The sequence below is a fragment of the Pelmatolapia mariae genome, linkage group LG3_W (genome assembly GCF_036321145.2).
Source record: "Pelmatolapia mariae isolate MD_Pm_ZW linkage group LG3_W, Pm_UMD_F_2, whole genome shotgun sequence".
Classification (NCBI taxonomy): Eukaryota; Metazoa; Chordata; class Actinopteri; order Cichliformes; family Cichlidae; genus Pelmatolapia; species Pelmatolapia mariae.
Genome location: NC_086229.1, coordinates 72,167,124 through 72,180,655, shown reverse-complemented (window position 1 = coordinate 72,180,655; position 13,532 = coordinate 72,167,124). Strand labels below are relative to the sequence as shown.

The following is a 13,532-nucleotide window of genomic DNA, read 5'->3' as shown; positions in this document are numbered from 1 at the left end:
AAGTTTGAAGGGCAGGCAAGAAGGTGACTGAACTAGAGTAACTACAAAAGTATTGAGAGTGACAGTGTGGGAAAGTGGTCATGATGTAAAGAGCAGAAAGAAACCAAACACCTGTGAAAAGAGGCAGATGAATGACTACAGATCTGCCTTCTTGAACTTTGGACTAAATGAGAAAAAAGAATAACTCACCTTTAGCTGCTTCAAGTAAAGAGTGGAAGGGAGAGTTGTCCTTGTAGATCCAGTGCCTGGTATATTAGAAAAGTTTTAAGCCTAATCTTGAAAGTAGAGATAGTGTCTGTCTCCTGAATCCAAACTGGAAGCTGGTTCCACAGAAGAGGGGCCTGAAAACTGAAGGCTCTCCCATGATGTATGTAGTTTTTCTTATTCACTCGCTCTGTGTTTATTCACCTCTCTGCATTTAATCATTAGTTAGTATGTATCTCTTGCTCTCTTCCACAGTGCCTCCTTCCCATCAACCTCAACCAGTCACAGCAGATGGCTGTCCCCACCTGAGCCTGGTTCTGCCAGAGGTTTCTACCTTTACAAATGGAGTTTTTCCTTTTAACTCTAAATGCTTCCTCGTGTGGGGTCATTAAATTGTTGGGCTGTTCTTTGTATTATTGTTGGATTTTTACCCAACAACATAAAGTGTCTTGAGGCAACTGCTTTTGTGATTTGGTGCTAAACACATAAAATTTAATTGCTAACATCAGAATTCAATTTCAATTCAATTCAATTTTATTTATATAGCGCCAAATCACAACAAAAGTCGCCTCAAGGCGCTTTATATTGTACAGTAGATCGCACAATAATAAATACAGAGAAAAACCCAACAATCATATGACCCCCTATGAGCAAGCACTTTGGCGACGGTGGGAAGGAAAAACTCCCTTTTAACAGGAAGAAACCTCCGGCAGAACCAGGCTCAGGGAGGGGCAGCCATCTGCTGCAACCGGTTGGGGTAAGAGAAGGAAGACAGGATAAAGACATGCTGTGGAAGAGAGACAGAGATTAATAACAGATATGATTCGATAAAGAGAGGTCTATTAACACATAGTGAGTGAGAAAGGTGACTGGAAAGGAAAAACTCAATGCATCATGGGAATCCCCGGCAGCCTACATCTATTGCAGCATAACTAAGGGAGGATTCAGGGTCACCTGGTCCAGCCCTAACTATATGCTTTAGCAAAAAGGAAAGTTTTAAGCCTAATCTTGAAAGTAGAGATAGTGTCTGTCTCCCGAATCCAAACTGGAAGCTGGTTCCACAGAAGAGGGGCCTGAAAACTGAAGGCTCTCGCTCCCATTCTACTTTTAAACACTCTAGGAACAACAAGTAAGCCTGCAGAGCGAGAGCGAAGTGCTCTAATAGGGTGATATGGTACTACAAGGTCATTAAGATAAGATGGGGCATGATTATTTAAGACCTTGTAAGTGAGGAGCAGGATTTTGAATTCAATTCTGGATTTAACAGGAAGCCAATGAAGGGAAGCCAATACAGGAGAAATATGCTCTCTCTTTCTAGTCCCTATCAGTACTCTTGCTGCAGCATTTTGGATTAGCTGAAGACTTTTCAGAGAGTTTTTAGGACATGCTGCTAATAGTGAATTACAGTAGTCCAGCCTGGAAGTTATAAATGCATGAACTAGTTTTTCAGCATCACTCTGAGACAGGATATTTCTAATTTTAGAGATGTTGCGCAAATGGAAGAAAGCAGTCTTACATATTTGTTTAATATGTGCGTTGAAGGACATGTCCTGGTCAAAAATGACTCCAAGGTTCCTCACAGTGTTACTGGAGGCCAAGGTAATGCCATCCAGAGTAAGAATCTGGTTAGATACCATATTTCTAAGATTTTCAGGGCCGAGTACAATAACCTCAGTTTTATCTGAATTAAGAAGCAGAAAGTTAGCGGCCATCCAGGTCTTTATGTCTTTAAGACATTCCTGCAGCTTAACTAATTGGTGTGTGTTACCTGGTTTCATGGATAGATAGAGCTGCGTGTCATCTGCATAGCAGTGAAAATTTATTCTGTCTTCTAATGATGCTGCCTAGGGGAAGCATGTATGGTGTAAACAGAATTGGTCCTAGCATTGAACCCTGTGGAACACCATAACTGACCTCAGTGTGTGAAGAGGACTCTCCATTTACATGTACAAATTGGAGTCTATTAGATAGATATGATACAAACCACTGCAGTGCAGTACCTGTAATACCTACAGCATGTTCTAATCGCTCTAATAGGATATTATGGTCAACAGTATCGAACGCTGCACTAAGGTCTAGCAGGACAAGCACAGAGATGAGTCCACTGTCAGAGGCCATAAGAAGATCATTTGTAACCTTCACTAAAGCTGTTTCTGTGCTGTGATGAGCTCTGAAACCTGACTGAAACTCTTCAAATAAGCCATTCCTCTGCAGATGATCTGTTAGCTTTTTGACAACTACTCTTTCAAGGATTTTTGATATGAAAGGAAGGTTGGAGATTGGCCTATAATTAGCTAAGACAGCTGGGTCTAGAGATGGCTTTTTGAGTAAAGGTTTAACTACAGCCATCTTGAAGGCCTGTGGTACATAGCCGATTATTAGAGATAGGTTGATCATATTTAAGATTGAAGAATTAATTAATGGCAGGACTTCTTTGAGCAGTTTTGTAGGAATGGGGTCTAAAAGACACGTTGATGGTTTGGAGGAATTAATTATTGAAGTTAACTCAGAAAGATCAATTGGAGAAAAAGAGTCTAACTTAACATCAATGGTACTAAGAGTAGCTGTAGACGATATTACATCTGTGGGATGATTATTGGTAATTTTTTCTCTAATGATAAAAATTTTATTTGTGAAGAAGTTCATGAAGTCATTACTAGTTAACGTTAAAGGGATTGTTGGCTCAACAGGGCTCTGACTTTTTGTCAGCCTGGCTACAGTGCTGAAGAGAAACCTGGGGTTGTTCTTATTTTGTTCAATCAGTGACGAATAGTAAGATGTTCTGGCTTTGTTGAGGGCTTTCTTATAAAGCAGCAAACTTTTTCTCCAGGCTAAATGATGATCCTCTAAATTTGTGACACGCCATTTCCTCTCCAGCTTACGAGTTATCTGCTTTAGGCTACGTGTTTGAGAATTATACCACGGAGTCAGGTACTTCGGATTTGAGACCTTAGTTTTCACAGGAGCTACTGTATCCAGAGTCGTACGTAGTGAGGAGGTAAAATTTTTAACAAGAAAATTGACCTCTGTTGGAGTAGCGTTCAGATAGCTGCTCTGCTCTATGTTGGTACAGGGCATTGGAGATGATAACAGTGGGTGGATTATATTCTTAAACTTAGTTACAGCGCTTTCAGAAAGACATCTACTTTGATAAAGTCTACTCTCCACTGCTGTGTAATCAATCATTGTAAATTTAAATGTTATCAGGAAATGATCAGACAGCAGAGGGTTTTCAGGAAACACTGTTAAATGTTCAGTTTCTATGCCATATGTTAAAACAAGATCTAGAGTGTGATTAAAGTGGTGGGTGGGTTCTTTTACATTTTGAGAGAAGCCAGTTGAGTCTAATACAGATTAAATGCGATGTTGAGGCTGTCATTTTTAGCATCTACATGAATGTTAAAATCACCCACAATAATTATTTTATCTGAGCTGAGCACTAAATCAGATAAAAAGTCTGAGAAATCAGAGAGAAACTCTGGACCAGAGGGGGACCAGAGAAAACTACAGAGTCCGACATTGTTTTGGCAAAGTTACACACCGATTCAATATTGATTTTAGTGACCTCCGATTGGCGTAACCGGGTGTCATTACTGCCGACGTGAATTATGATCTTACTGTATTTACGTTTACCCTTAGCCAGCAGTTTTAAATTTCCTTCAATGTGTGTATCATTCAGATATACTGCTTTTGTGTTTTTTTGGCACCTCGTGAACTACCCACCTTACTGGTTGTAAGACACACTGTAACTGGGAGACACCATGGAACGCTCAATTAAGGCATACTGCACCCAGGAAACACAACATATAGGTGAATTGATGCTTCAGACAGGGAGATTGGCCACATTTATACATAGGATGGCGTTTAGGGGAATTGGAGACGCTGCTTAACACACAGGGATAAATCGGGAATAACAAGACAGGGGAAGTAAGACTAAACACGAGACAGAGAGAAGAGGCCACCAAAACAAAACCTGAACTAAGACACACGAACTCGACAGTGACAAAATGGTAAACACACATGAAGACAAGAGTGACTTAACACTAGAGTGTTTTAACAGGTCTTGTGGAACACTGAAAGTGAACTACACTGAAAAGCAATATGGAGCTGAAAACAAAAGAACACATAATATCAACATAACATTAAATAATCCATGACTCACTAACAGTGATAAAATAAACAGAACTATGAAGAGAAATGCTTGGTGAACTGAGCGAGGACAATGTCATTATGTCATTTTTTTAAATATCACATTTGATGGTCCTGATGTGCAGATAGTCCCATCTTACAAATACCAGGGAATCAAACTGGGTGACAAGCCAGAGTTGTCTGCCCACACACCCACTGTCGACAAAGAGGGTCGAGGGTGGCTTTACTTCCTACAGAGCCTTTGGTTGTTCAATGTATGCAGTGGTCTGCTGATCTTCAATCGGTCTGCTTTTTCAAGATGGAATGCAGGCATGAAAGAAAAGTATGGGCAGAAATCTGTGCCATCAGAAACTGAATCTGAATAAGTTAAATTTGAATTTGAATTGTAACTTGAATAAAAGCTTTTGAAAACTGAATTTGAATTAGTCTAATTTGAAATTGAATTTATGGTTTGAAAATGATCATCACTAAATTGAAATTGAATTTTATATATTGAAAATGAATTGATTTGCTTTGAAACTGCATTTTATCCTTTACAAATTCAGCTCTCGAATAATTTCAGTTTCACTCTCACCATTCAGTTTCAGTTCTACAATTCAATTTCAGTTCCAAAATTCAGTTTTTTGGAACTTACTTCCGGTTCCGGTTCAAGAGTAAACGAGCGCAGATTAATAGAACTACGTTTTACCAGCAGACCGAAAGTGTTACTGACGGGAATCTACAGCGTCTTGAGCTGAATTAAGACTTCAGAAGTCATTCGTCATGTCGAATGACCAGCGGATAAACTCTCAGGTTGGTAATAAATGTATTACGTGTATAAGAACAAGCGTCATGTTAACAATTGATAGCCGTACAGTAACTTTTATGCTTATTGTAGCTGTTAGCTAAAAACGCTAATTTAGCCTAGTTTGCCCTGGATTTAGCTTTGACAAACAAATATGATCGACTGTTTCTAGTAGAAATCCAAAGTTGTCATCATGTACCCTGTCAGAGCCTTGTATGCTTGCAGAGACCCCTACAGTAGGGAAACATGCAAAACAGCGTCCAAACCTTTGTATTTTAGCTTTATTTATGTCTTACACAGCATCCCAACTCTTTAGCTAACTTAATAACTTTAGCTAAAGTGAATAGTTAGTCTAATTCATTAGTGCAGCATTACTGGATCACCTCCGTTTGAAGTGATATGATATGTGACTATCACTGTGTTTAACTACCATAATAATTCTTAGGGTACTGAGTGCATGCTTAGTTTTTTTTTTTTTTTAAACATACTGCTCCATTGCTATGTTTGACAGGCTGAAGTTGTCAGGTCACCTCCTAAATCGACCATCTTTTACAGGTGTTTTGTGCCAGAAATGGAGTGTCCACTGAAGACTGAAGATACTGAATCTCTACGCATTGCCATTGATCCCTCTTGTGCCTTCATCTAGACAAGAGACATCAACTTAACCACTCTCACATGCTCTGTACCTACATCACCTTCCCTGACAGTCGTAGCTTGGCTCATCTGAGGGTGAAATTATAAGAATGTGTTATTTTGCAAAGTGCTCTCTAGGGTTCCTAAATAAAATATGGCATTGAGGTCATTTCTTTTGAATTAATCCCTTCTTCTGAAATATAAGAACCTCTCCTGGTTTTAATGGCACTTTAGATTTCCTTACTTTCTGTTCCACTCCCAACCCCAAACAGATGCTGACACAGTAACATGGAAGAGGGAAAGAAGTTGGAAAGGACTACTATAAATAAACCTAATGCCTAACAATGAAAAATGTAAAATAAGAACAATAATAATAATAATAATAAAGATAAAAGATGAAGTAACAAGTTTTTTGTTTATTCCAAATGATCATCCAGATGTCTGTGACATGTGATGACAAACACCATAATGGAAGGCCTTTGTCATCACATGCTTAAACTCATATATTTTTGCATATCCTGAACAGGCAGTCAGACATGCTGTAACTGTGGGGTAGAAAACTGCATGAACACCATACGGCAGGGGTCTCAAACTCCAGTCCTCGAGGGCCGCTGTCCTGCAACTTTTCCATGTGTCCCTGTTGCAACACACCTAGTAGGTCATTAGCAAGAGTATAGAACTTGAATGCATGCTGAGTTGGCAATTCAGCCATTTGATTCAGGTTACAGCAGCTCATGAGTGAATGAACATGGTGCAATAAAAGTATTTTAGAAGTATATGTTTCCAAATACATATATTTACTTAAATTTACTTGAGTAGGTAGGGTTAGGGGTTGCCACCTCAGCATGCAGTCAAGTTCTATACTCTTGCTAATGACCTACTAATTGTATTCAGGTGTGTTGCACCAGGGACACATGGAAAAGTTGCATGCATCCCTCGAGGACTGGAGTTTGAGACCCCTGTCATATGGAATATGACAGGTGTGGTTGAACTGCATGAAGACTCTGAAGTTTCTCTTCTCTTCTGGCAGGACAGGAATGTAGCCTTGTCCTGTGAGCCACCGTAAGGATGTACTTAGAGTAGAACTGGACTGTCACCGGCCTCAGGCTCTTCACCTTTTCAAAGACAAAGCAGTCATTTAGATAAAATATTAGATATTGTTTACCTGTAAATGCACAAAGAGAATTTAGAAATGTAATTATTGTCAAGAGTGAAAAAGCACTGATAGTATAATCTACAGCTGTGGCCAAACGTTTAGAGAATGAGAAGTGTTGTTTATTTACAAAGTTTGCTGCTTCAGTGATAGTTGTATATCATATTATATCACTTCAAACAGGTGATCCAGTAATGCTGCACTAATGAATTAGACTAACTATTCACTTTAGCTAAAGTTATTAAGTTAGCTAAAGAGTTGGGATGCTGTGTAAGACATAAATAAAGCTAAAATACAAAGGTTTGGACGCTGTTTTGCATGTTTCCCTACTGTAGGGGTCTCTGCAAGCATACAGGGCTCTGACAGGGTACAAGATGACAACTTTGGATTTCTACTAGAAACAGTCGATCATATTTGTTTGTCAAAGCTAAATCCAGGGCAAACTAGGCTAAATTAGCGTTTTTAGCTAACAGCTACAATAAGCATAAAAGTTATTGTACGGCTATCAATTGTTAACATGACGCTTGTTCTTATACATGTAATACATTTATTACCAACCTGAGAGTTTATCCGCTGGTCATTCGACATGACGAATGACTTCTGAAGTCTTAATTCAGCTCAAGACGCTGTAGATTCCCGTCAGTAACACTTTCGGCCCGCTGGCAAAACGTAGTTCTATTAATCTGCGCTCGTTTACTCTTGAACCGGAACCGGAAGTAAGTTCCAAAAAACTGAATTTTGGAACTGAAATTGAATTGTAGAACTGAAACTGAATGGACGGAAGTGACGGACAAGGTAAGCGACTCATGTTGTAACTGACGTCAGACGCCGGAGATTTTGGCGGAAAATTAAAGCGAATGGTAGTTTAGATTTGAATAAATTCCTTTAAGCTTCAGTATAACCAAATACACTTATCAATTGTCTTATAACTAACAACATTTGTCTAAATCATCTCCAACACCCTGGAGAACAACGGGGAGAGTTTAGAGGCTCTCCAAGATTACATTGATCAGTACTTCCAGGATCTTGTGATGAAGAAGGCTCAGAGTGCAGCTTCCCCGGCCAAACCTGACACGCCGTCGTCGAAAAGACTTCGCCCGGCAGATTCCCCCGGCACAACATCGCCAGCCGGCAAAGATATTGTCGACATACTGGAGTCAATCGACCAACGACTGTCCAGTTTCGATGCAAGGCTGTCCTTGGTGGAGATTCTTCACCGGGAATTTAAATCCTTGCGAGAGTCCCTGGAGTTCAGCCAGCAGCAGGTGGAAACGCTCGCTGCTGAAAATGCCACGCTAAGGGAGTCGGTGAAATGTCTCACAGACAATGTTACTCAGCTAAATAGAGAAAATAAAAAAATAAAAGAAACAGTTATAGATCTACAAGCCCGTAGCATGCGTGATAATCTGGTATTTTCTGGTATTCCAGAAGCCGCTGGAGAGGACGCGGAGACCACGGTAAAAAGCTTCATCAAAACCCACCTGAAGCTGCCGGAGGACACGGTGAAGAACATCGTCTTTGATAGGGTGCATCGCCTCGGCCCCATTCGGGCTGCGGCCGGGAGACCACGTCCTATCGTGGCCAAATTCGGCCACTACAAACAAAAGGAACAGGTGAAAAGCCGCGGCAGGGAATTAAAAGGAACGGACTTCAGCGTGAACGACCAGTTCCCCAAAGAGATCCTGGAACGACGCAGGGTCCTCTTCCCAATCCGACGCAGCTTTATCCAGAAGGGCTCCCGCGCTGTCATCGCTGTGGACCGGCTGTACGTGGACGGACAGCTCCACCCCGACCCCGACATCACTCCGTGGCTGTATTAACTTCACACCAGATAAGAATCCGCTACACCCTTTCCCCACCCACTCACACTAACTTGCATTAACATCTGTTTAACTTACTAGTATCAAATCACATCTTAGGTGTGATTTCATAGCAGAATTAACACCGTCACTCTCCGTCAATGGTTTGATCGGAATGTTTCCGGATTTTTTTTTTTCTCGTTTTTTGTTCTCTTTTTTCCCCCTCTTGTTTTTATGCTGCTCACCCTTGTTCTTGGTTTCTTTCTTTCTTTTTTCTTTCTTTCACTGCTTCGATCACCTGCTTCCACACTCATACACAAACAACATCCTTTATTTGGACACATACGCACAGCACGATCACGCACAGCCATGCGCTCAGCGGCAGCACATTTACATCAGACAGCGCACACAGTCGTATAGGATACACACACTTAAACCAAGCGTACTCATATTAGTAAATATGCACACACATAGTCAGACTCAGGGAGCATCTCACCACACATTTTTTCTCTCTCCCCCTCTTTTTATTTACGAACAAGTGATGTATTCTCTCCACCTGTCTAAGCGACACACACAGCGCACACCCCTAGTTATACACAGACATCTATGGGTGCACTAAGATTCGTTACATGGAATGTAAATGGAGCTGGCTCCAGAGAAAAGAGGTTAAAAATATTTAACCAACTCAAAAAACTACAGGCAGATGTTGTCCTTTTACAAGAGACCCACAGACCTCTTAGAGGTTCGAATGAACTTAAAACACCTGAGTTTCCTAATGTGTTCTCAGCTTGTTATAATTCTAGACAAAGGGGAGTAGCAATTTTAATCCATAAAAAAATTAATTTCACAGTACTCGATACAGTTATAGATCCAGAGGGCAGATTCTTAATCATTAAACTATCTATACTTGATAAAAAGCTATGTATTGTAAGTGTATATGGTCCAAATGTTGATGATCCCTCATTCTTTCACGGTTTTTTCAGTGCACTCTCTGAACACTTAGATGGCACACTTGTTCTTGGAGGCGACCTCAACCTTGGACTAAATGAAGAAATGGATAGGCTCAATACAGCAGGAACTCAGCGTAATTGGCAGTCCATAAATATAATCAAACAGTATATGAGCGACTTTGGTCTTTGCGATGCATGGCGCTCCCTCCACCCCACCAGTAAGGAATATACTTTTTTCTCACATGTCCATCACTCCTACTCTCGTCTGGATTATTTTTTGGTCAGCAGCTCACTGCTGAGGGACATTTCAGACACTGAGATTCACCCTATAGCTGTCAGCGATCATGCTCCTGTATCTTTAACACTAATGCACAAGAATAATACTACGCCTAGTAAAAACTGGAGATTTAATACATCACTGCTTAAAGATGAAGACTTTATTAAATATTTTAAAAAAGAGTGGACTTCATATTTAGACTTTAATGACACTCCCGGAACATCAGCTTCTGTTCTATGGGAAGCAGGGAAAGCTGTGATGAGAGGTAAAATAATTTCTTTCTCATCACATAAAAAGAAAAAAGAAAACAAAAATATCCAGGAATTAGAAAAAACCATCAAATCACTAGAAGAAGCCTATGCGTCCGACCAAGATCAGGAAACATTGAACAAAATACGCAAAACAAAACTAGAATTAAATGAGATAATTGATAAAAAAACAAAATTCTTAGTACAAAGACTACGCTTACAAAATTATGAACATGGTAATAAATCCGGTCAATTTCTAGCAAACCAGCTAAAAATAAATAAAGAAAAAACAACTCTATGTGCTGTTCAAGACTCATCTGGGAATACAGTATATGACCCGAAACAAATAAACAACATCTTCAGGGATTTCTATAAAACGTTGTATTCACCACAAATAAACCCATCTAAAAAGGAAATTGATCAGTTTTTAGACAACATAACTCTCCCAAAATTATTAGACTCTCAAGCAATGGCATTGGATTCGCCACTGACACCAGGTGAACTCCAGGAAGCCCTGATAAGTATGCCCAATAATAAGGCTCCAGGTCCAGACGGCTTTCCTGCAGAATTCTACAAAGAATTCTGGACGATTTTAGCCCCAATTTTTTACAGAACGCTGTTGGAAATCAAAGAAAATGGCAGACTCCCATCAAATATGAATTCTGCAAACATTAATCTCCTGCTAAAACCAGGCAAAGACCCTGTATATCCCTCAAGCTATCGTCCAATATCCCTTATAAATGTAGACCTTAAAATAATCTGCAAAGCTCTCTCGAAGAGACTAGAGAAAATAACCCCCCTCTTAATTCATCCTGACCAAACTGGTTTCATAAAAGGTAGGCACTCATCAACAAATACACGTAGATTACTTAATTTGATAGACTACTCATACAGTAAAAACCTTGAAACTACAATATTTTCTTTAGATGCAGAAAAAGCGTTTGACAGAGTTAACTGGAAATTTCTATTTGCAACTTTACACAAATTTGGTTTTGGATCTTCTTTCATCAGCTGGTTAAAAATATTATATAATTCTCCAACAGCTTGTGTCAGAACAAATGACCAGACATCCTCCAGCTTCTGTCTCCTGAGGGGCACCAGGCAGGGATGCCCACTCTCCCCTTCACTGTTTGCAATTTTTATTGAACCACTAGCAGCAGCAATTAGACAGAATTCAGTAATTAAGGGCATAAAATGCAAGAACGTGGAACATAAAATCAGCCTTTATGCGGATGATGTGCTACTCTTTCTCCAAAATTCACAAACCAATATCTCTGGGGTGATTGAATTGATAAACTCTTTTGCAAGAATATCAGATTACTCAATTAACTGGTCAAAATCTACAGTCCTTCCGATTAATTGCTCCTTCCATAATTCCTCTTCTACTCCACTGCAATCGGGAAATATAAAATATTTAGGTATTAATGTTTCTCCCAAGCTTGCAGATCTAACTAAATTAAACTATATCCCACTTTTAAAGAAAGTAGAAGGCGATCTGGCTAGGTGGAAATGTCTACCCATATCACTCATGGGAAGGGTTGCCGCTATAAAAATGATGGTCTTACCAAAAATAAATTATTTATTCTCAATGATCCCAACTAAACCGCCACAAGATTGGTTCAGATCTCTAGATTCATATATGTCCAAATTCCTTTGGAAAAATAAGCCCCCACGTATAAGCTTAAAAACACTACAAAAGACCAAGGATAAAGGAGGATTAGAACTACCTAACTTTCAGCACTACTTCTTAGCCAACAGGCTCCAATTTATCTCAGGATGGCTAAAACATACCCTCTTAGATGAACCTTGGCTAGATGTAGAACAAGCACTTTGCAATAATCTAGAGATTTCAGATCTACCATTTATCAGCTCAAACATTCAACGACATGAATGCTTCAAAAGCGTCAACATTAGCTCCTCTCTGACAGCATGGTGGGAGTTTCTGAAGTTGACAGAGTCTTCATTAATCCCATGCAAACGTACACCTATCTGGAACAACCCTGACATATTACAAAACAATAATATGATAAACTTTTCAGATTGGAGTGGCAAAGGAATCAAATATTTAGAACATATACTAGAAGGAACAGAATTTATTTCATTTGACAGACTAGTTACACAATATGGGATCAACAAGAAAAGATTTTTAGAATATCAACAAATTAAATCCATAGTAAAAAAGAAATTTAAACCGGGTCAAGTTGAACTACAAACACCACCAAGTGTGGTTCAATTTCTTACTCTTAAAACCCCCAAATTACTATCCAAAATATACAGAATGCTTTCTAAAATAGATGAATCAATATCACTTCCTATTGCAAAATGGGAAGCGGATTTATCAGTTAACTTAGACCAAAACTTCTGGTCTCAGATTTGCTTAAAAACCTTTCATCTAATTAGAAATCCCAGTCTTCAATTAATTCAATACAAAATACTACATAGAGTGCACTATACAGGTCATCGGATGTTCAAGATGGGCTTTATGTCTACCAACAACTGCTCACACTGCCAAACCAATTCACCGGACAATTATATCCACGCTCTTTGGTTCTGTCCACCAGTTCAGAAGTTTTGGCGTGAGATATGTGAAGACTTATCGAAGTGTCTGAAATGTAACATTCCAACTTCTCCTTTAGTGTGTTTGTTGGGCAGCTTAGATAATGTCACTTCAGAAAAGAATATAGCCCACATGGTTTTCACTGCCCTATGCATAGCCAAGAAAACAGTCCTCATGAACTGGAAAAATAAAAATAATCTTAATTCTAACCAGTATAGAAATTATCTATTAGATTACATTAGTCTTGATACAGCCTCTGCCACCACATCAGATCAATTGCTCTGGGCTCCTTTGATCAGCTCCATCACCTAGTGGGGGTGGGGGGTCATAGTTTGGTCCCGCCTTCACTGTTGTGATTGGTGTGGGGGTAGGGACAGGCTTAGGGCGTCGGGGGTTTCCCAGGAGCATCTTCCTTGGGGGGCTCAACCCGGGGTAGCGGTCATGACCAATTAGGGGCTCTGTTGGCTCTTAGGTGACGGTTTCCTCGTGGCTGCGTGCAGCGGGGCTAGGGGAGGGTCTGTGCTGACGGACGTGGGTTACTGACCTGGTAGCCTGGCTGCCCCTGGGTGGGTCCGGGACGGGCGTGAGGTTCTGGGGGCGCTCCGTCTCTGGGCTGGGGCCCTGGCCGGGCCTCGGGGGCTCGGGTCCTGGTTGGTGTGTTGCTGGGGTTGTGGGCGGGTGGGTATATGGGGGCCCAGTCCTGGCGCAGGGCGCCGCCGGTGCATCGAGCCACCTGGGGGACTCTTCAACTGGTGGGGGAGGTTGTCACATCTTGCAG

The 13,532-nt window shown here is 40.4% G+C and overlaps 1 long non-coding RNA gene across 1 annotated transcript; it reads right to left on the bottom strand.

Annotated features, from left to right (window-relative positions):
• Nucleotides 1-6,166: 6,166 nt before the first annotated feature.
• Nucleotides 6,167-7,586, bottom strand: LOC134618320 (uncharacterized). The gene is made up of 2 exons (XR_010091899.1): nucleotides 7,482-7,586; nucleotides 6,167-6,885 (listed from the first exon to the last, which is right to left on the bottom strand). It is a non-coding gene; the product is annotated as an uncharacterized LOC134618320 (long non-coding RNA).
• Nucleotides 7,587-13,532: the final 5,946 nt, after the last annotated feature.